The sequence below is a fragment of the Panthera tigris genome, chromosome D3, assembly GCF_018350195.1.
Source record: "Panthera tigris isolate Pti1 chromosome D3, P.tigris_Pti1_mat1.1, whole genome shotgun sequence".
Lineage (NCBI taxonomy): Eukaryota > Metazoa > Chordata > Mammalia > Carnivora > Felidae > Panthera > Panthera tigris.
The window spans coordinates 21,481,844-21,504,905 of record NC_056671.1 but is presented as its reverse complement, the minus strand read 5'-3'; the positions used below and the strand labels follow the sequence as shown (position 1 = coordinate 21,504,905).

The following is a 23,062-nucleotide window of genomic DNA, read 5'->3' as shown; positions in this document are numbered from 1 at the left end:
TCGAGATCATGACCTGAGCCAAAATCGAGAGTTGGACACTTAACCGACTGAGCCACCCAGGAGCCCCTAAATGGGGCTTTACGTACACTTAAAAAATAAAACCCAAATCCCATGAACGAGTTTGTAGCTATAATCGAGAGGCTCAGAGAGAAAACAGACTTGCATATAGTCACACAGCTAAGAAGTGACAGCACATGACCTTGTGCAGGGTTCCAAAGTCTTTGTTCTTTTCATGAGTATGTTGCTTTCAGGTAGAGGCTGGAAGCCTGACATTTCAGGTCTTTCTTGATGAGACCCTTTCCTTCCTTATCAGCCGGATTTCTCTCAGTTTACTTTCTTTACACTCGCCTCTTCAGATCAGTCTCTGCCCCGCCCCCACCTCCAGCAATATTCAGCAACATGGAGCTTAATGCCTTTCTTCCTCCTAATCCTTGGAGCTCATTCTTCCAGAAGAGGAGATGCCTATCGGTGCTATAGCAACAGTATGACCCTAAGAGGTAACCAAAGCACCACTAGGTGAAATCTCTATGCAGCTGGACCCAAACTGTTCAGCCAGCTCTCATTTTGGCTTAAGCCATTACTCTTCCTTCCTTTCTGGAATGGCTTTCTTCTCTTGGCCTATTCAAATCTTATCTATGAAATTCCATCTTCTCCCTGACAGCTAACCATGACCTTCTCTCTGGACTCTAGTGCTATGGGTCTGTACCACACAATGGCACATCACCTTCAGTCACCCAACAAACACAGGTAGACTGGGCAGGGTGCATTGCCCGTTGTCATGGGGCTAACACTCTAGTGGGGAGGGGGTACGATAAACATAAATAACCCTGAAAATGTCATTCAGGTTTTTCTCTGGGCCTAGCACACAGTTCACAAGAATTTGTTGAATTCATGAACAATTGATTTGAGACCAGAATTTTTAATAAGAAATGACCAAAAGAATCCTTTATTTCACCACCCAAGTCTACTGATGAGCCACATAAGAAATGGGAATTATGCCTTGGGCTTTGTTCTAACATCACTTGTAAATTGGCAGTGTGACCTTGAGCAAGTTCTGGCCTGTCAGCAGCCTCTAAAAATGAGGTGGGTGCTTTTGGTGGTCTTTGCGTGCTTTTCCATTTCTGATTTTCTGTTATTTTCAACTGCTCTGGGATGGTCCCCATCCTCTTCCTGGCCGTTTTTCCTGTACTCCCCGCCCCCCCCTTCCTTCCGCCCTTCACATTTGTCCCTTCTGTATCCGCCCTCCACCCCCCTTCACTTTCCTGGCCACCCCTAGTTTCACTGAGATGGTTGCCATGGCAATCACCTCCGGGAAGTGACATCACTCATCTCCTAGGCAACTGTTTCCAGGGCAGTGACATCATTCAACTGCCATGGCAACCCTCCAGGAGGACAGTTCTGCAGTGAAATGGGCAAACAGAATTCTTATGTATTTCTGGGGGTTAGAGCAATGCAGGGAGATTATTAAAAGAAGAAAAACATTTCAGGAGCAACAAGGAAAAGCTTTGGGCTTGTAGGGGAAAAGTGGGAAACCAGTGTGGGGCTGGGAAAAAGCAGAAATTCTGGGGTGAACCTCTTTTTTTCAATAATTAGACTGACCAAACTGGGGCACTTGGGCACCATTGGAACATGGGCACCATTATTTTAGTATGCCCAAATAACAGACGAACACTGGGTCTCCCTAAGAAAACCAGGGAATGTGGCCCCCACCCATAATCTGACAGGTGCCTAACCTTACTCCCTCCCCTTGTTGTTTATCCAACAAGCATTGATTCAACTCAGTGTGGGCACCGGGGAAGTCAAAGTGAGCAAAACCAGCCTGGATCCCTGGCCTAATGGAGCTCACAGTGGTGTGTATTCTGGAGCTGGCAATAAGCCTTCAGTCACCCAATGAATGCTGGGGTGCAGACAGTGCAGTACTGGGAAGGAAAGGCACAGAACACCAGGGACATGTTTAACAAAAGTACACAAAGCAGCCAGGACAGGAGGGGAGTTCACTAAGGGGGATTGGGATGGGGTGGGGAGAAGTGTGGGGAACAGCATGTGTAAAGAGAGTGTGCAGAGCACTGGGAACTGCAAGGAGGCCAAATAGCCAATGTAGAATTGGAGGGAGCTTGGGTGGGCAGTGATGATAGAGAGGGTGTCAAGGACCAGGCTTCATGGGCCCTTGGAGTACCGGGAAGCCCCATGGAAGTGTTTTGAGGAGTGGGAAACATGATCCTGTTTGCATTTGAAAAATCTTGCCCTTGCTTTTGTGTGGGACAGAGTGGGAGAGCAGGTTGCCCAGGAGGAATACTGGGTGGTGGGGACCTGGGTGGTGGCAATGTGATGGAGAGACATGTTGGGTATGTTTTGGAGGTAGAGCTGACAGGATTTGCTGAAGGACTAGATAATATGTGAGGGTGAGGAAGGACTTGGGATGACAGTTGGGACGGCACGAGTGACTTGGGTTGCGGGTGTAGCTCTGTTTTCTCTCAAAGAAGGAAGCAGAGTAGGCAAGAGAGGAGCTCAAGGTGCAACATATAAGGAGGCATGCAGTGTCAAGGACAGCCTTTAAAAGGAATTCCTCCTTCAAAAACTTCTTTGATCTCGGCCACAACAATTTCTTACTCAACATGTCTCTGGAGGCAAGGGAAACAAAAGCAAAAATGAACTATTGGGACCTCATCAAGATAAAAAGCTTCTGCACAGTGAAGGAAACAGTCAACAAAACTAAAAGGCAACTGATGGAATGGGAGATGTTTGCAAATGACATATCAGATAAAGCATTAGTAACCAAAATCTGTAAGAATTTATCAAACTCAACACCCAAAAAACAAATAATCCAGTGAAGAAATGGGCAAAAGACATGAATAGACACTTTCCCAAAGAAGACATCCAGATGGCTAACAGACACATGAAAAAATGCTCAACATCACTCATCATCAGGGAAATACAAATCAAAACCACAATGAGACACCATCTCACACCTGTCAGAATGGCTAACATTAACAACTCAGGCAACAACAGATGTTGGTGAGGATGCAGAGAGAGAGAGGAACCTTTTTGCACTGCTGGTGGGAATGCAAGCTGGTGCAGCCACTCTGGAAAACAACATAGACGTTCCTCAAAAAATTAAAAATAGAACTACCCTATGACCCAGCAATTGCACTACTAGGTATTTACCCAGGGGATCCAAGGGTGCTGTTTCAAAGGGGCACATGTACCCCAGTATTTATAGCAGCACTATCAACAATAGCCAAAGTATGGAAAGAGCCCAAATGTCCATTGACAGATGAATGGATAAAGAATACGTGGTATATATACACAGTGGAATATTACTCAGCAATCAAAAAGAATGAAATCTTGTCATTTGCAACAATGTGGATGGAACTAGAGAGTGTATTATGCTAAGCAAAATTAGAGAAAGACAAATATCATATGACTTTGCTCATATGTGGAATCTAAGACACAAAACAGATGAACATAGGGAAGGGAAGCAAAAATAACATAAAAACAGGGAGGGGGACAAAACATAAGAGACTCTTAAATGCAGAGAACAAACTGAAGTTTTCCGGAGGGGTTGTGGGTGGCAGGATGGCCTAAATGGGTAAGGGGCATTAAGGAGGACACTTGTTGGGATGAACACTGGGTGTTATAATGTAGGGGATGAATCACTGGATTTTACTACTGAAATCATTATTGCACTATATGCCAACTAACTGGAATGTAAACTTAAAAAATAAATAAAATAGAAAAAAAAAAAGAAATGCCTCCTTAAATGCTGAGCCCTGGAAATAGCAGGGTTTATTTTGTTTTGTTTTTTTAGGGGGTGGGGGACCACGTCTGTGGAGCAGTAATAAAAACAATCTCTTGTGTTTATAGCATGGAGCCTTCATTTTCACCAACCCCCTAATAAATGTGGAGACAGAAGGCTGTGGGCCTGAGGCCTGAGTGCCAATGCATGCCAGCTGCTTGACTGTCCCCACAGGAATCTGGTGAGGGAGCTCCTCACAGATGAGGAAACCAAGGCTCATATTGACTCTAGGACCTGCTGAAGGTCTTGCAGTTTACAAGTGGCTGCACCAAACCTCAGACTCAGGGTTGCTGACTCCTAAGCCTATTCTCTTTCCCCCAGACCATGTTTACCAGCCTCTCCAGTTTCCTGGTGGAAGGAAGGAAGGAAGGATGGAGGAAAGGAAGGAAGGAAGAGAGGAGAGAAGGAAGGAAGGGAGGGAGGAAGAGAAGGAGGAAGGAAGGAACAGAGGGAGGAAAACCAAGTGCTTTCAGGCCAGCCAGCTCCTTGATCTTCACCACCCCTTTTGTGCTGGGGAGCAGAGGGTGTGAGAAGTGATGAGACCCTGCAGCTCAGTGGAGTTTTGCCATCAGAGTCACTTTCTCTCCGCCACAGCTGTTCTCAGCTGACCTTTAAGGATCTGCCCTGGGCATGTCTCCCCAGGAGGAGGAACAGATGTGAGGCTGAGAACATGACTCTGTGCCTCAGCCTCCTTCTCTGTAAAATGGGGATAATGACAGTGTTAATTCCCACACCATAGGTTGGTGCTGAGGTTAAAAGAGATGAGGAAAGCGCCTGGCCTGATGCTCCAGCATAGATTGTAATTGATGAATGTTAGTGGCTGTTAGAATCAGGGCGGGAGGGCAGGAGTGTGGTTGTGTACATGACACATGGCCTGTGGATGGAGGCGGGAGAGACAGGGTACAGCGACATGTGGGCCAGTTGGTTGCTGAGGGAGAAGCCTCCTCCTCACCAGCTGGCTCCCAGTGAGACAGCATGGTTGTACCCCTTATTCCTGATCCTACACCTGCTTAGGGTGAGGTGGAGGAGGAGGAGGAGGAGGAGGAGGAATCGTCGTCGTCTGGTCTCCCCTGGGGAAAGGGGACTGTAGAGAAAACCCAGAAGCAAGCAGGTCACATCCATAAGGCAGAAGCCTGGGGCAGGGCTGGTGGAAGGGAGTAAGGGGCCTACACCTGGGCCCTCCATCCCCATCCACACTCTAGCCCTATCATTAAACAACCAAGTTGGTTTTGCTACAGGCTCCAACTCCAAGACTCCAAAAGGCACAAACCACCCTGAGCTTAAAAAGGAGAGAATAAACATGAAGACTAGGCTCTGTGATCCCAGCATGTGCCTGTGCGCGCAAACACATACAAACACACACACACACACACACACACACACACACAAACACACACACCCCTCACTTCCTCTGGATATTAGTCAGCATTCAACAAAAACAATGGTACTAGTAGGAGATGCATATGAAGACATTTATTGCAAGGAGTTGGCTCATGACTGTGGGGCTGGCTAGGCAAGTCTGAAATCATTAGGTACAGGCTGGAACTCTTGCCAGTGGCAAAAGCTGCTGTCCACAGGCAGAATTTCTTCCTCAGGGAACCCTCAGCTCTGATCTTATGGTCTTTTAACTGACTGAATCAGCCCTACCAAGATTATCTAGAATAATCTCCCTTAAAGTCGATTTATTTAATTATATCTACAAAATACCTTCATCACAATATCTAGATTAGTGCTTGATTGAATAACAGGAGTGTAACTTGGCCGAGTTGATACATTAAAAAAGGACATCACACTCAGATCCTGGCTATGTGTTGTCTTGGTGGCCTGTGGAACGCTGCTTTACTTTATTAAATCATTGACTATTTACTGAGCACTTAATAGTTGCCAGGCACTGTGCAAAGTGATTTCCATGCAGCATCTCATTAATCCTCAAAACAAACGATGAAGCAGGGGTCCTTCTTGTCCCTAATTCTACAGGTAAGGAAATAGAGCCTCAGAGACGTGAGGAGGCTTCCACTGTCACACCGTTGGGACGGCAGATCTCAGTGCTTTTGTGCTCTGAGCCATCACTTTCTATGGACTCTCCCTGTTAGTCTCTCCTGTTTCTGCCTTGTCTCCTCTTCTTCTGGGGCAGGAAGTTAGAGTTCAAATCGCTGCGTGACGTGAGCATGTTCCTGACGCACTGGACTTCAATTTTCTCCTCTTAGAAGTGACTCCATCCTTCCCAGCCTTTCTGGGATTAGAGCGGAACGAAGGGACCTTTTTGGGACAACTTTCCCGGGCCTTTGCTGCCACCTAGGGGCTCGATAGTGTTCACCATGCTCCAGAAATGGCCCTCTGGAAGGTAGGTGGGTTTGCACACGAGCCGCTGAGGTCTAGGCGGATGGCAGGAGGGGGCAAGTGGGGAAGAGGGGCAATTTTGGGCCTAGTAACAGAGACATTGCAAATTTCACTGGTTCTCCCCCCCGCTTGCTCAGTTCCTCCCCAGGGCGATGTAGAGTCCTCAAAGATTTCTGGGGGCCCGGGGGTAGTAGGGGGTTTCTACCCTTGACGTGTTCTGCTGCCCGTCTGGCCCCGGAAGGGTCCCGCGGTCCCCCGCCCCAGCGGGGCTCTGCAGCGGTGGGGATGCCCAGGCTTCTAGCGGATCTAAGGGGCAGCCGTGAACTTCTCTCGCCCCATCAGGTCACCGGACGGGTCCGCAGTGCGACGCAGGGTCCAGAGGGGGCCCGGCTACCCCGACTGGGAAGGAGGAGAAGGAGACCCAGCGGGAGAACCAAGGGGGTTTGAGATCCGGAAAAGCGGGTTCTGGAGCGCCGGGTCACACCCCTTCCCGCCGCTCGGCCCCTCCCACCCAAGTCCCGCCCCGGCCCCGCCTCTCCCACCATTGCGGGTCTTCAAGCCGCGCGTGGCTCCGGCGGAGGAGAGAGTAGCGTCCGTCAAGCTCCAAGCTCTTTGGTTTAGGAACAGGTCGGTGGCGGTAGAAGCGGCGCCGTGAGCTGGCGTGAAGTGAACGAGAGGTGGAGGGCGAGACTGAGACAACCCACGACGCTCGCAGCCGCCAACCTGCCAGTCAGTCTAGATGGCCGGCCCGTCACTACAGCCAGCCTGTCAGCCAGCCAGCCGGCTGTCATTCCCGTCGACCATCCTGTCAGCCAGTACAAGCAGTCCGCCAGTCAGCCCGTCAGCCAGTCAATCCTGCCAGTCAGCCCGCCAGTCAGCCCGCCGGTCAGCCCGCCAGTCAGTCAGGCTGTCATTCCCGTCGACCATCCTGTCAGCCAGTACAAGCAGCCCGCCAGTCAGCCAGTCAGCCAGTCAGTCAATCCTGCCAGTCAGGCTGTCACTCAGTCAGCCAGTCAGCCAGTCAGTCAGCCAGTCAGCCAGTCAGTCAGTCCTGTCGGTCAGCCTGCCAGCCAATCGGCTCAGTCAGCCGGTCAGTCAATCCTGTCAGTCTGTCAGTCCCATCTGCTATCCTGTCAGCCAGTCCGGTGAGTCCATCAGCAGGCGGTCGAGTCACAGCCAGTGTCTCCGTCGGTCCCTCCATCAGTTGTTGAGTGTCCTGCTGGGCGGCGAGAGGGCCCTCACGGTGTCCTTGTCTCCCGTGTCCTGGTGTGCTGGCCCCGTGCACGGTGAGGGTGGTGAGGGAGGAAGCGTGCGGACCCTGGGCCTCGGCTCTTCCAGGCCCTCGGGGAGGAGTGGCCCGTGGCGGGGCGAGGGTCCTGAGTGCCGTGGCGCTCGCGGGGCGCTCGCGGAGCTCCAGTGGAAGGGCCAGGCCCGCGCTCAGGTGGCTGAGCTGGAGACGCCTCCGAGTTCGGCCCTTTCCGTGCAGACGGCGGCGTCTGACCCGGGAGAGGCGGCGCTTGCGGCCTAACCCGCTCGCCTCCTCGGACTTCGGAGCGCGCCTAGGGTGGCCCCGAGTCTGCCTTCCAGAAGGCTCAGCGGCAGTGGGGCCCGGCCCTGAGTGGGGAGAGGATTCCTGGCTTCCGGTCGTGGTGTTGCTTCTGCCTCGCTGTGTGTCCTTGTGGGAGCCACGTAACCATTCTGGGCTCAGTGTTACTGTGCACCTCTCTCAAGTGGGGGAAACAATCTCTGTACCCCACCACCGACTCCCAACTCTACTCCATACTGTGGGTTGGAGATGAGACCGAGGAGGTGAAAGCCCGGGTGTGAAGAGGTCACGTTGTTTTTTTGAGGTGAGGGAGGGGGTGTGGAAGAAAGAAGAGCGGAGGTGGCCTGAACCGTTGGGTTACAGTGGAGCCCGGGGTTCTGGCCTTGGGTTTGTGACTCTGGGCAAGTCCCTGCTCCTCTCTGGGCTCTTGTAAGATGAGGAGCTTGGATTCCATGACCTCCAAGGCCTGACACTTGAGTGGAAGTAAAATTCCTGAGTGGGGAGCTCCCGCAAGGGCACTGTGGAATTATGACCAGCCGTAGTGTGGGGATTGGGAACAGACCCTGTTGCTTTTTGTTCTGGTAAATGGAAGGGTTAAAAGTGCCTGGCCATATGTTCAGACTGCTGGGGGTGGGAGTAGGTACTTGGGAGGGTGGTAGCTGGGTTTCAGGAGTCAGAAACCTTCCCTCTGCCCAACATGGTGAGCTCTTGGGACCCTCGTTGGGAGGAAGGCTCTGCTGACCCTGGGAGAGGGAGGGAAGGAAATGGACAAGCCTTAGCCATACTCTAGGGACAGCTTCATTCTTTTGGCTCCAGTCTCTCCCCTTACTTCAAAGTTGGGTACCCAGATCATATCATGCCCAGGCTTCCTCAGTGGTCCAGTAAGGTAGGAGATGCAGTTCCTGGAAGCCGGAGAAGACCAGGTAAGGCAGGCTTCTTATAGGGATCTGGTAGGATACCCCTACTAGGTCGCTTACCTGGGCAGGGCTGGGAGCCACCAGGAAGTGTTGGGTATTCATTCAACAGGTATATTGGGCATCCATCACATGTCAGGCTTGTGCTGGGTGGTGGGTGACAAGAGTGAACTGCACAGATGTTGTCTGTTTCTGAAGTACAGAGTACAGAGTAGTATTAAGAGCAGTCTCAAGAAGGGGTGCCTGGGTGGCTCTGTCAGTTGAGCATCTGCCTCTTGATTTCTACTCAGGTCATGATTTCACAGTCATGAGATTGAGCCCCATGTCAGGCTCTGTGCTGGGTGTGGAGCCTGCTTAGATCCTCTCTTTCCCTCTCCCTCTCCCTTTGCCCCTCTCCCCTGCTCTCTCTCTCTCTCTCTTTCTCAAAAAAAAAAAAAAAAAAAGCAGTCCAAGGAAGACAAAAAAGAAGGAAAAAAAAGTCAAATTGGCTATAGTTAAAAATGTGTTATGAGTGTAGCAATGAGGATGCTGAGATAGAAAATAAGTATAGCAGTCTGGGAGGTTCTCTGGGAAAATGACACTTAATGTAAGACCTGAGGGAGAAGGAGCCAGCCATGGAGTGGAGAGAGTGTTCCAGACTGAGGGAATAGCACTCATTCATTTATTTGTATGTTACTCTCTCTCAGGTATTGTTCTAGTTGCTAGAGGAAGAGAGATGAACAATAGAAGGAAATCCTTTCTCTCATAGAACTTATGTTATAGTGGAAGGAGACAGAAAACAAAACAATTTCAGGGAGTGATGAATGCTATGAAGAAAATGAAAACAAGGTTATGGGATAGAAAATAACTAAGGATGAAGGGACTATGACAGATAGGGTGGTAAGGGAAGGCCACGCAGAGACCTCAATGGTGAGAAAGAGCCAGCCATGCAAAGGTCTGGAGGAAGAACATTCCAGACGGACCAGGAAGTGGGAATGAGTTAAACAGGTTTGAAACAAATGGCTGCTGGGAAAGTGAGGTGGAGGGAGCAGGTAATGAAGGACATGGCAAAGCTAAGTGAGGAGGTGGATTTATTAGAAGGCACTGGGAAACTGGTGGAGGGATGTGGGCAGGGGAGAAATCTGATCCTCTGGCTGCTCTGTGTGGTTGTGGAGTGAGGTGGTACAAGGGGAAGAGTGGAAGCAGTTAAGAAGTTACTCTAATCGTCCAGGCAAGATATTATCGGCCTAGGGTAGTAGCTGTGGAGATGGAGGTAAGCAAACAGATATATCTATGGGCTGTATTGAAAGGATTTGCTGACTGGATGCAGGGCAGAGGTGAAGGAAAAGGATGACTCTTTGGATGTTAATTCCAGCAACTAGATGGGTGGTGATGGCACTGACTGAGTTGGAGTGGGTTGTAAGGATAGATTTTGGGATAGAAAATGAGAATGCAGTTTTGTAGACCTTGCAAAGATTTCTGTTAGGCAAGTGAAGATGACAAGCAAGCAGCTGGGAAGAGCCTGGAGCTCAGGGGAGAGGATTAGTCTAAAGGTAGTATTTGGCTTGGGGCCCAGGACAGCACTGGTCAGGCCAGCAGGGGCAGTGCTGTTCAAGGCATTAGAGCTAAGTTGTCCAGTATAGTAGCCACTGGCCATATGTGGCTGTTGGCACTTGACATATGGCTTGTCTGAATTGAGGTGACCTGCAAGTGTAAAATACACACCAGTTTTAGAGGATTTAGTATAGAAAAGGAATATAGACTATAAAGGACTATATAGACTATAAAGACTATATAGACTATAAAGACTATATAGACTATAGAAAAGGAATATAGAATATAAAACTCTCATTAAGAGTTTTTTTTGATTACATGTTGAAATGCTAATATTTTGGACCTATTGGATTAAATAAAATATATTATTAAAATTAATTTCACCTGTTTATTTTTACCTTTTAAAAAAAGTTTATTTATTTATTTTGGAAGAGGGGGATTAGTGGGGGAGGGACAGGGAGAGAGAGGGAGAAAGAGAATCCTAAGCAGGCTCCGTGCTGTCCGTTCAGAGCCTGACGTAGGGCCCAAACTCATGAACTGTGAGATCATGACCTGATCCAAAGTCATACATTCAACTGACTGAGCCACCCAGGTGCCCCTCTTACCTTTTTTAATATGGCTACCAGAAATTTAAAATTACACTTGTGGCTCACAAAATATATCTATTGGGCTGTGCTGCTCTAGAGGGTAGGGCTGGTGGGACATTGTAGGCTGTGGCTGGTCAGGACACCAGGGGGCAGCAGTGGTTAGGAAATTGAAGGGCACCTTCAAAGAGAACAATCCTACATAAAACCCAGTGTGGGGCCTATTGGTCTGGTTCTTCCTGTGACCTTGTGAGAGCAGAACTGCAGCACACCCCTCTGGACTTCCCACCCCCTTGCCTGTCTCAGAGTTGAGGAAGGGGCAGAAGGGTTCCCAATATGGTGACAGTATGAAGGATTCAGAGGGTGCTGGTACCTCAAATACTGAATTCTTTTCCCCTTCATGTCACCCCTGCCTCACATCACCCTGCTACGGGAACATTTCTAACCCCTGGGCTGAGCAGGGTATGCCAACCAATAGCTGGGTAGTCAAGGCAACCAAGGCCATAAAACTCATTTATAATTTATATGAAACGAATGTGGCTGCAACCCATTTTCATCTATTAACATTCTAAACACCTTGTTCAAACTGCCCATAGTGTTTCTAGTTGGCAGGATAACTGCCATTAGTGGAAAAGAGCAGTAAGATGACAAGAGATTGAATTCACTTCAGTTAGTTTGATGTGACTTTTGTGAGTACCACTGTGTGCCAGATGCTGTGCTGGGTGCTTTGGGTTGTTTTATGTGCTGTCCTTAAAGAATATATGTCCAAATACCTTCATATAGGGACAAATGCATGGAGAAATAGAGATGCACAAGAGCTCAGAGGAAGCAAAATTAAGGCGTGTGTGTGTGTGTGTGTGTGTGTGTGTGTGTGTGTGTGTGTGTGACTTTGAACTCAGAGAAAGTACCAGGTGGTATCAGAGCAGAGGGACAGGATTTGGCTATGCAGTGGAAGGGTGGAGAAAGGATTTTTGGCACATTGGACAGCAGGAAAGGGCATGATTCAGGAAAGGGCAGGGAGAAATATTTGGCTAGGATGTTGGCATGTGGAGCAGAGTCCTAGGAAAAGAAAGTTGGAGGTAGATCTTGAGAGGCCTTGACTTCCAGGTTAAGGAGATTTGGCTTTAGATTGTAGACACTTGGCGGTTATTGCAGTGGGAATGAGCTGGACAATGTTGTGCTGAGGGAGAAGAAAACACTTGCCTGGAGCTTTTGAGGCTCAGAGAGCAGGACAAGGCAAGGAGAGTTTGTTTGAGGAAAGGAGAGATGCAAAGAGCCCTTCTGGGATTACCTTGCAAATAAGACAGTGTGGTGTAATGGTTAAAAGCATTAGTTTTGGACATGGAAAGACCTGGATTTGAACTGTAGTCTTGCAATTTTTTTTGGTAGTAGCTTTATTGAGATATAATTCATATACCATACAATTCACTCATTTAAATTTTTAAAAAATTTTTTATTTATTTTTGAGACAGAGAGAGACAGAGCATGAGCAGGGGAGGGGCAGAGAGAGAGGGAGACACAGAATCTGAAGCAGGCTCCGGGCTCTGAGCTGTCAGCATAGAACCCAATGCGGGGCTTGAACTCACAGACTGTGAGATCATGACCTGAGCCAAAGTCAGACACTCAACCGACTGAGCCACCCAGGCGCCCCACAATTCACTCATTTAAAATATACAATTTGATGGTGTTTGGTATATTTGTAGACTCATACAACCATAACCACAATTAAATTTACTTTTTAAAAATTGAGATATAATTTATACAGTGTAAAATTGACTCTTTGAAATATACATCTCATTGGTTTTTAGTATATTTGAAAAGTTTTGCAAACACCACTAGTATCTATTTCTAGAACATTTTTACTATTCCTAAAAGAAACTCTGTATCTGTTAGCAGTCACTTTCATTCTCCCTTCCCTCAATCCCTGCCAACCAAGAATTTACTTTCTGTCTTTATGGATTTGTCTGTTCTGGACATTTCATGTATGTGGGATCACAAATATGTGGTCTTTTGTGTCTGGTTTCACTCAGGACAATATTTTCAAGGTGCATCAATATTATAGCATGTATCAGTACTTCACTGCTTTTTGTGGCTAAATAACATTCTATCATATGGATATACCACATTTAGCTTATTCTTTCATCAATTAATGGACATTTGGGTTATTTTCATCTTTTGAGTGTTATGAATAGTGCTGCTATGAATATTTGTGTGCAAGTTTTTGTGTATATGAATGTTTTCAACTCTTTGGGGAATATACCTAGGAGTACAATTGCTGGATCACATGGTAATTCTATGTTTAACTTTTTGAGGAGCCACCAAATTATTTTTCACACTGGCTATATCATTTTATGTTCCTGCCAGTAACACTTGATCTTAGCCAAAAGGCTGAGAAGTGATCTACCAGTAACATACAAGAGTTTGATTTCTCCATATCCTCACCAACACTTACTTACTTATTTATTTATGATTATAGCCATCCTAGTGGGTGTGAAATGGTATCTAATTGTAGTTTTGATTTGTGGTTCCCTAATGACTAGTGATGTTGAACATCTTTTCTTTTTTCTATTTTTTAATTTATTTTTTTATTTTTAATGTTTATTTTTGAGCGGGGGGAGGGGCAGAGACTGGGGACAGACAGAGGATCCAAAGCAGGCTCTGTGCTAACAGCAGAGAACCTGATGCGGGGCTCAAATTGATGAACCTGAGATCATGACCTGAACTGAAATCAGACGCTTAACCGACTGAGCCAACCAGGCACCTCTGTTGAACACCTTTTCATCTTTTCATCACCTGTTCCACACTAGTCTTGAGCTGCGTCAAGACCTGATGGATAGAACTATATCATCCAGAGTTGTTTCTTAGATGTGCCTGTAGTATAGGTTAGAATTCTTTTGATATTAGTTTGGTGAAGTCTCTGCCAGGTGCTATAGGAGAACCTTGCTCTGTCTGAGTTCCCTAAAGGGCTCTGGGGAAGAGCGAGACTTAGACATTAAATGTGGAGTTTAAGTGCCTTTCCTGTATCCTGGTAACCCCTTCTCTACCTGGCCTCATCCCAGTCCTTGCCTCAGGCTTTGGGCCTTTTCTTCTGGCTACACCATTCTCAAGGGGTAATAGTTGTGTCTGTGGGAGCTCTTCTCCTTTGCTCTGACAGATTCTTTATTGCTTGTTTATCTGAAGCTTATCCACTGTAGCCGATGTCCACTTTGGCCTCATTGAATTATTTTCTTCACTGCCTACTCATTCCCAGTTATCTTAGATAACTTAGATAACCTTGGCCTCCAAGGTTTCCTAGACTCTCGCTTAGTCCTGGGTAGACTGGGATGACCAACTTTCCAATGTGGGGGGCCCTCCTGCTTTGGCACAGCTAGAAGAAAAGTGGGAGACTGGCTGGGTGTCAGGGTGGCAGATGATTCATACTTAATTTCTCACCAGAAATGGTAAGGAGGTCTCTGGAGTGCCCTGGCTGTGGAGTAGGAGGAGGTCACCATCTCAACCCTCATGGTAGGAGCATGACTATGATGACAAAATGTATGTCATTTGTGGGGTGGTTCAGTTGGGGCTCAGAGGTTCCTTTTTTCTGTAAGATGGCTCTCACATTCTCTGATCTCTCACTCACATTCAACATATGTTTTCTGAGTGCCATCTCTGCAAGGCACTGTGCTAGGCCCAGAGACTATAAAGCTCAGCATTTGAGGACCTCATAATTTAGGGAGATAGACAAACATATAAATGCAATATGATGTGATGTGGGTTATAGTTGAGGTGTGTGTGTGTGACATACAGTGGGAATAACTGAAGGAGGAATACTTTTGCCTTGAGAGAAAGATTGGGTAGCTTGAGCTTCAGGGAAAAGGTGACATTTGAGCTGGGTCCTGAAGGGGGAGAGGCTACTATAGGGGAGAAAGGCATTCTAGGTAAAGAACTCAAGGATTCTTTGCATAGATTCACATCAAGTATGATTCTGGGAGAAGCTCAGAAGCCCAATGCATTTCCTTTCTGTGTCTCTCTCTTCAGCTGTACTGGGGAAACCTTGAAGTCAAGAGACCCCGTCTTCCAGAGAAGTGGCCCAGGCCCCAGACTGTCTCTTGGCCTCCCACATGAGTTCATTTGTCCTATATCCCACCTGCTCTAGAGGTAGCCAACTGATGTGAGAAACTCACTCATTCTGTTACTGGGAATGGATGGGTTAGTCAATTAAATAACTAATCCACTCATCTAGTATTTAATTTGGTTTACTATATACAAGGCATATGCAAGATTATAGTGTGGTGCTTAATAGTCAGGACTAAAATCAGAATGGTTTGGGTTTGAATTTGAATTCCATCACTTAATACCTCACTTAAGGTATTTAACCTCTCAGTTTTCTCTTTGGTAAAATAGGAATAATAGAGCTCTATAGTGTTGTGGAGATTAAATAAGATAGTATGCATACTAAGCATGGTGTCTAATATGGTAAACATGAATTAAATGCTGGTACATACATTATATACATATAAAATGTATTATATATACACCCACAGTATATACATATAAAATATGTACACAGCATATATATGTAAAACCTCCCTACTCTTAAGGAGTTTAAACACTTCAAATAGGAGGGGAAATTACTCAACTAAACTATAAAATAATACCTATGGAGCACCTGGGGGGCTTAGTTGGTTGAGTGTCCAACTTCAGCTCAGGTCGTGATCTCACAGTTGATAAGATTGAGCCCTGTGCTGGGCTTGGTGTTGTCAGCGAAGAGCTTGTTTTGGATTCTCTGTCCCTCTCTTTCTTTGATCCTCCTCTGCTCACGCTCTCTCTTTCAAAAACAAAAATAAACATTAAAAAAATAGAATAATGCTATATTTTTTCCAGCTTCTGTATTAGCATTTGAAACAGGGACCTTCTGGAGGCATTAACGAAAGACAGTTATGCCGAGGAAGATTAATTTTTTTGAAAGGGAAAGTAGGACTAATGAGTGGAGGTTGTCAGGAGGTAGAGTTTTGTCCTAATATAAAAGATAAATTTTTAAGAGAGCATCTTGGAGGTAAGTGAGCTCCTCATGCCCTGTGAGGCTGGCTGATTTGTTGTTAGAGAGGCTTTTTGGATCTCTTAGAAGGCTGCAGTGGGGATGCTGGGCTCCTAAGGAATATTTTGCAAGGGCTCTCTTTTTTTACCCCTGTTCCCAAAAGCCCTTGTCCTCTCCTGTTTCGGTGCCTTCCTCCTTTGGTAGGACCTGGAACCCTGCAGTGCCAGTGGAGGCTGTCAGAGCAGATGACTCCAACAGGTGACCTGGCATCTTATCTTCCCTGCCCTCATCTCTCCCCTGCCTTTTCTGGCTTACCTAGAAATAACTAGAAATAACCCAGGGCCAAACATTAACTGTGAAGCCATAAATACACGTGGAACTCAGGTGGCTTTCAGCAGGCTGGACTCAGTGCCCTGTTATTAGGTGCTGCCTCACTTCGCTATGGGTGGGGAGGGTGGAGTGTCTGGCTGGAATGATGCAGCCAAGTACTTCAGCCTTCCACCCTGGCAGAGCAGAGTTTAGAAGATGCCTCTATTGCCCAAGACTCAGGTGAGGTCTGTTTAAATCTGATCCTTGGGACTTGGGGAGAGAACACAGCAGCATTTTTCAGCACTAAAAGTTGATGTGCTCTCACTTATAGATCAGGAACTCCCCTAGCTTGATGTGGGCCCTGATGTACACATACATATGCGTAGTGATTTCATAGACAGCTACATAGTACTGAAAAACACGTCTACCACTCATGCATTGTTGTGTATTCCCCTCCATTCTGTGTCTTATTCATGACCAGAACCTTGCACAGTGCCTGCAACATCAATACATCTTTGTTGAACTGATGGGTGAATGAGCAAATATTTATGCCCACTCACATACTCATCTGCTCATATACACATTTTCAGGAAGGTATCTAGACATACGTGGATGTTCACATTATATCAACACAACACACACACTAAAACATAACACAGTAGCATAAATGCACCTTTCCATACACACCTACACCTAATAGCCATATGTATATGAATTTGTGCATATATTTACAGATTTATGAATGACCCTGCTAAACAGCACAGGTGGCTATTATGAGAGAATATGGTTCCACCGGTGCTGAACAGGGCAAAGATGATATTTTGGATGGGAAGCTCATCTCCAAGTTGTGTATTGGGATGATTGTCCACACTAAAAGCTTTCACCCACCTCTTCTTCCCTGGAACACAGTGGGGGGAGGGTAGGGGATGAGGGGGAACATACTAGAGTAAGTAGGTTCAAGTTCAGTGTCTTCTGGCCTCTTGTAATCTCTTTGAGAAAATATATTTATCTGGCTGGGAACTGCACTGGGCTGTTTTTCCCTTAGAGAATGATGATAAATGAGGGCAGAAAAACAGCCCTAGGTTTAAAGAGGTGAAGGCCCAACAGGCTGGAGCCAGCATGAAGGTGCTTATAAAGTGCATATGTGTTCATATGTTGATATGAGGTGACAATAGCCTGCAGTTTCCCAAAAAGAGAGTGTGGCCATGGTTTCACTGTGTGCTACATATCCTAAAGCTCAAGAATGGTGGTCAAGAACTCTGGTGTGTGGTTCGGGCTCTACCACCAACTTGCCAGCTAGCCTTAAGGAGATTGCTTCACCTCCATGTTAGGTGCTTCACACTCCAGTTTAGTGGTCACCTGCCTCACAGGGTTCTTGTGAGGATCTAAGGAGCTAGGAGAGCTTACCAGTGCTTTGAAGAGCACTAAGAACATTTCTTAGTGGTCAGGGCTTCTCAGCTTGGTGAAAAGCATTTCAAGTGTTCCAGCACCCTCAACCAATGAACCTGTGCATTCATGAATTTTAGAATTGATCTAGACCTAAGAGGCCATTGGATCTAATCTTTCATTCAGTGCTGGAATCCCCTGTATAAAATCTTAGCTAAGTATAGTGTCTACTCCCAAGGGGAGTAGCCAACTAGGAAGAAGTATCTATAAGAGATGTCACTGACCCCCCTGATAGTCGGTGCTAAGTGCATTATACTGGGATATAGTATTGTATAGTGAGGTGGTCAGAGGAGGGTGTGATCATGGGGACTTGGGGAATCAGAAAAGGTTTCATGGAGGAAGTGAGGATTGACAGAATTTAGTCAGGGGGAAAAGGAAGTTGGGAGGGGGAAACTGAGCACTCTGGGTCGAGGACCAGGTGATAGCACATGGACCATGGAGGCTGGAGAGGGCCAATGCTCACCAGAGTTACTAATGGTAAAGATTAAAAGAGAAAACAGGAATAACCAGGTTAATTTTTGAGTACTTTCTGGAACTAACCCAGCTCAATGGTTTATCGTTTGACCCTTTAGGAATTACTTGGACCCTGTCCCAGGCATACATACACACAGTTGGAGGATCCAGAGTGGCCCAGAGCAGAGCTGAGGTGGAATTTCGAAGTCAGCTTGTCCAAGTCTGGCTCTTTTCCAGGGGCAAAACTGAGGCCAAGAGAGGACAAAGAGAGGGACTGAGGTTTCCTAAGGAGTCACTGGCAGAGCAGGGATTTGAACTCAGATCTCCTGAGTCTAAGTTGTCATCACCTGGGTCTTAAAAGTGGGCTGGGTTTGGGAGGCTTTTGCCTAGTGTTGGTTAAGCCTGCAAGTTTGGATCCTGCTTTGTAAGTGTAGCTCTATGTATTTGTTAATTTTTTCTGGTTGCAGAGGCCAAGATTTCACACTGGCTAGGCTCCTGCAAGTAACTGATGTAGGCTGTTTCCTCTGCTTGGGGATTTCAAGGGTAGCCAGAAAGCCCTCTGTGTTCCTACCTGGTTAACTGATAGCTAACATTCCACTAGTAGACCTTTATGTCCACAGCTCTAGGCTTTGATCTTTCTCGAAAGGCTGTTTTGCTCTGGGAGGAAGAACGTACACAGTAATCTGTGACTCAATTGACAATAACTCCGTGTAAATGGGCCGAACAGATCCTTTCCTGAGAGCTAATATCAATGGGGAAAGAAAGCATGAGGGTATTCAGAACTACATAAAGATAAAGGCAGCCTGGGAAGCCCAGCCCTCATAATCTAGTCTAGAGGTTAGGAGCTCTGTTTTAGAATCAAGCAGGTTTCTCCCTGCCCTCCCTGCCCCCCATTAAAAAAGCAATATCCCCTTACAGAAGAATCAGAAACATGGAGGGTGATGACAACAGAAGGCATAAACTCCAGTCTCATTCACCCCTTCCCCCTTAGGTGACCATCATTAATATCTAGGTATATGTTCCTCCAGTGCCTTCTCTATGCCTATTTTGTGTGCATGTGGAAGTGTATATATGTGGATATTATTTACAGTTGATTCTTGAACAGTGCTGGGGTTAGGCCAAACCTAATTCCAAACCTGCACAGTTGAAAATCCAGTATAACAGTCAGCTAGCACATATTTTATGTGTTATATGTATTATATACTGTATTCTTACAATAAAGTCAGCTAGAGAAAAGTAAATGCTATTAAGAAAATCATAAGGAAGAGAAAATACATTTATAATACTGTACTGTATTTGTTGAAAAAAAATCTATGTGTAAGTGGATCCACACAATTCAAACCTGTGTTGTTCAAGGGTCAGCTGTATATGTACACTATATGCATATAGATAAGAGATAATACATATTCACCTTGATTTCACTATGTTCTGGGAAGTACATGCCTATGGACATCTCAAATCAGATCCCTTTCTGCTTAACCGTGATGCCAGTTTGTTCTAATATCTTCTCCTTGTCGTTCTTCATTACCCAGAGTAGGGGTTTGGCAAACTTTTTCTGTAGAAGGTCAGAGAGCAAATATCTTGTTTTATGGGCCATATAGTCTCTGTCAGACAAGTACTTGACTCTGCTGTGGTAGCATTAAAACAGTCATGGACAGTATGTAAATGAATGGTGTGGCTGTTCCAAAAATACCTTATTTAGAGACACTGAAATTTGCCTTTCATATAATTTTTACATGTCACAAAATACTCTTTTAATTTTTCAACCATTTAAAAATTTAGAAACCATTCTTAGCTTCTGGGCCATATCAAAACAGGTGGTGGGCTGGATTTAGCTCATGGGCCTCTAGAATAGTTGTATCCAATAGAAGTTTTCACTCTGATGTGATTGTTCTATGTTAGTGCTGTCAAATACTGTAACAATGAACCACATGTGCTACTGAGCACTTGAAACATGACCAGTGCAACTCAGGTACTGAATTTTCTTTTTCTTTTTTTCTTTTTAGAGAAAGAGAGAGCGCAAGCAGGGGAGAGGGGCAGAGGGAAAGAGAGAATCTTAAACAACTTTTTTAATGTTTATTTATTTTTGAGAGAGATAGAGAGACAGATCATGAGCAAGGGAAGGGTAGAGAGAGAGGAAGACACAGAATCCAAAGGAGACTCTAGGCTCTGAGCTGTCAGTCAGCACAGAACCCAATTCAGGGCTCAAACTTACCAACCATGAGATCATGACCTGAGCTGCAATCAAGAGTTGGACGCTCAACCAACTGACCCACCCAGGTGCCCCTTAACTAAATTAAATTTAAATAGCTACATTTGGCTTATGACTTTTGTTGGACAGGGTATTATTTTCTGAGGGCTGCTCTAACAAATTGCCACAAACTGGGTTGCTTAAAACAACAGAAATTTATTGTCTCACGGTTCTGGAGATTAGAAGTCTAAAGTCAAGGTGTTAATCAAGGGTCATACTGCTTCTGAAGGTTCTAGAGAAAAATTCTTTCTTGCTTCTCTGCTAGCTTCCAGTGACTCCTGGTAATCCTTGGCATCCCTTGACTTGTAGATGTATCTCCCCCTCTGTTGTCACATAGTGTTCTCCCTATGTGTTTATGTCTCTGTTTCCTTTTCTCTGTTTATAATGCTGCTACTAGTCACTGGATTTAGGGTCCACCCTAATCCAGTATGACCTAAACTGATTACATCTGCAAAAAAACTCTGTTTCCAAATAAGGTCACATTCTGAGGTTCTGGGTGGTCATGAATTTTGGGGGAACACTAATCAGACCAGCATAGATAGAATAGCTCTAAAGAGTGGTTCTCAAGTATAGTATGCATCAGAATCACCTGGAGGGCTTTACTGAGACAAATATTACTGGGTCCCATCCCCAGAGTTTCTGATTCATAAGTCTTGCCTGTCTGACAAATCCCAGGTGATGCTGACCTGCTTTTCCAGGGACCACACTTTGAAAACCACTGCTGTAGAAGGCTTCTGTTAGTTTTCTATGGTTGCCATACAAAGTACCACAAACTGGGAGTCTTAAAACACAGAAATTTATTGTCTCACAGTTCTGGAGGCTAGAAGTCTGAAACCAAGGTGTCAGCAGTGTTGGTTCCTTCTGAGAGCTGCGTGGAAAGGATCTGCTCCAGGCCTCTCTCCTTGGCTTATAGATGGCGGTCTTCATGTTCTCATGGAATTCTTCTTGTGTATATATATATATATATATATATATATATATCTCCATGTCCAAACTTCTCCTTTTATAAGGACACTATTCATATTGAGTCAGGGCCCACCCTAATGGCTTCATTTTAACTTGATTACTTCTGCAAAGACCCTATCTCCAAATAAGATAACATTCTGAGCTACTGGAGGTTAGGACTTCAACATATGAATTTTGGAGGGGACACAATTCAACACATAGCAGAGCTTGACTGTGCATTTGGCAAGAGCCAAAGGGTATCTTCTTGGAGGCCCTGTGTACAAGAAGACCTTGCTTCTCTTGCCCTTGAACTTTTGACAGAACTTTTGACAGAACTGAGGAGGCAGAAGTTTTGTCTTCCAGTTCTGCTCTGTTGACGTCAGACTGGGGATTTTGGATAAATCACTATCTTGAGACCTTAGTATCTCCAAGTGTTTGGTTATTTCTGGCAATCTATGATTCCCAGGTGGCAAGACAAGTTTAATTTTTGGTTAAGTCTCAGCTTCTATGCTGTCTTTTTGAACTTTGATCTGTGCTAATGAGATCAAGGTTGGGGAATTTGGTTTGTGAGGGACTCATTGACTTTTTTTCTGTGCTTTATCAATTTTTCAATAATTAATCTATCAAACATTTGTTGGGCATCTGTTGTGTACCAGGCATTGTATTCAATGGGACAGGGTCCCAGACTTTCTGAGCTCAGTCTGGCAGGGATATAGATATATAACCATATAATCAGAAACACATTTGTTGAGGACTGTAGCTGTGTTGTAATTGTCATGTGCTGTGGGTCCTTAGGAGAGTGAGGTGGACGATTCTGTCTGGTGGCAGGGAAGGCTTTAGCAAGGAAATGAACTATATCTTAAAGATCGAACAGTAGTTCTATAGGGAGAGAGGGCCAGAAGAGGAATTCTAAGTAGAGGGAACAGCTAGTGCTGTTCCTGGTAGTAGGGAAGAGTAATTTGATATGGCTGGTGCTCTGAGACATGTGGATGGGTAGTGGGAGACAAAGCTGGAAATATGACTTCAGACCTCACCATGAAGAATTTGCCAGGCGAAGTAGTTCATTTATTTACTTTTAAGGAAATTATTATTATTATTATTATTTAGAGAGAGAGGGCACAAGTGAGCAAGGGGTAGTGAGAGAGAGAGGGGAAGAGAGAGAGAGAGAGAGAAAGAGAGGAAGGAAGAGAGAAAAGCAGGGCTCACTGGAAGCAGGGCTTGTGTTTACTGCAAGTGGGGCTCGGGCTCACCTGATGTGGGGCTCGTGCTCACCTGATGTGGGACTCGAACTTGTGAACTGTGAGAGCATAACCTGAACCGAAGTCAGATGCTTATTGACTGAGCCACCCAGGCACCTTGGCAGGCCAAGTAGTTTAAACTTCATCCTGAGACAAAGGAGGAACCATGAGGGGTTTTGCACTGGGGGAGTTACGTGTTTGCATGTTTGTTTTGGGGATCTCTCTGACAGCAACCTGTCAGAGGTGCTGGTGTTGGATGTGAAGGGGCTGGAGACAGGGTGAACAGTTAGGATCCAGTCCAACAGCTCAGGCCAGTGGTGATGAGGTCTGAACCAAGGCAGGAGTCATGGCAATAGAGAGAGGACAAATTCTGGAGATACTTAACAAGTTTTTAGTGTGGGCCACTGGGTGTTTGGTTGTGCAGTGGCTGGTCAGTGAAGAGGAGGGGAGTTTGGCTGGAAAGGGTAATGACTTCTTTTAGACATACTGCATTAGGGGGTCTGGGTACCACCCAGGCAAGTCTGTCAGTCAGCTTGTGAACTATACAGATCTGGAGCTCCAGAGAGGGGCAGGGATCGTCTCATGTCATCTCCTTCTGTTCATTGCTCCAGCCACACTGCCCTTCTGTCACTTCTTAGATCATGCCAGCCAAAGTCATTCCCACCTTCCCACTTTCATTTCACTCTTCCT

The 23,062-nt window shown here is 45.9% G+C and overlaps 1 protein-coding gene across 1 annotated transcript in view; it reads left to right on the top strand.

The window, feature by feature from the left end:
- The first annotated feature begins 7,218 nt into the window (after positions 1-7,218).
- Positions 7,219-23,062, top strand: part of SLC5A1 (solute carrier family 5 member 1) — a 135,506-nt gene continuing 119,662 nt past the window's right edge. The window contains exon 1 of the mRNA XM_042962733.1: positions 7,219-7,281. The gene's annotated coding sequence lies outside the window, so the exon portion shown is untranslated. The remainder of the gene's footprint in view (positions 7,282-23,062) is intronic.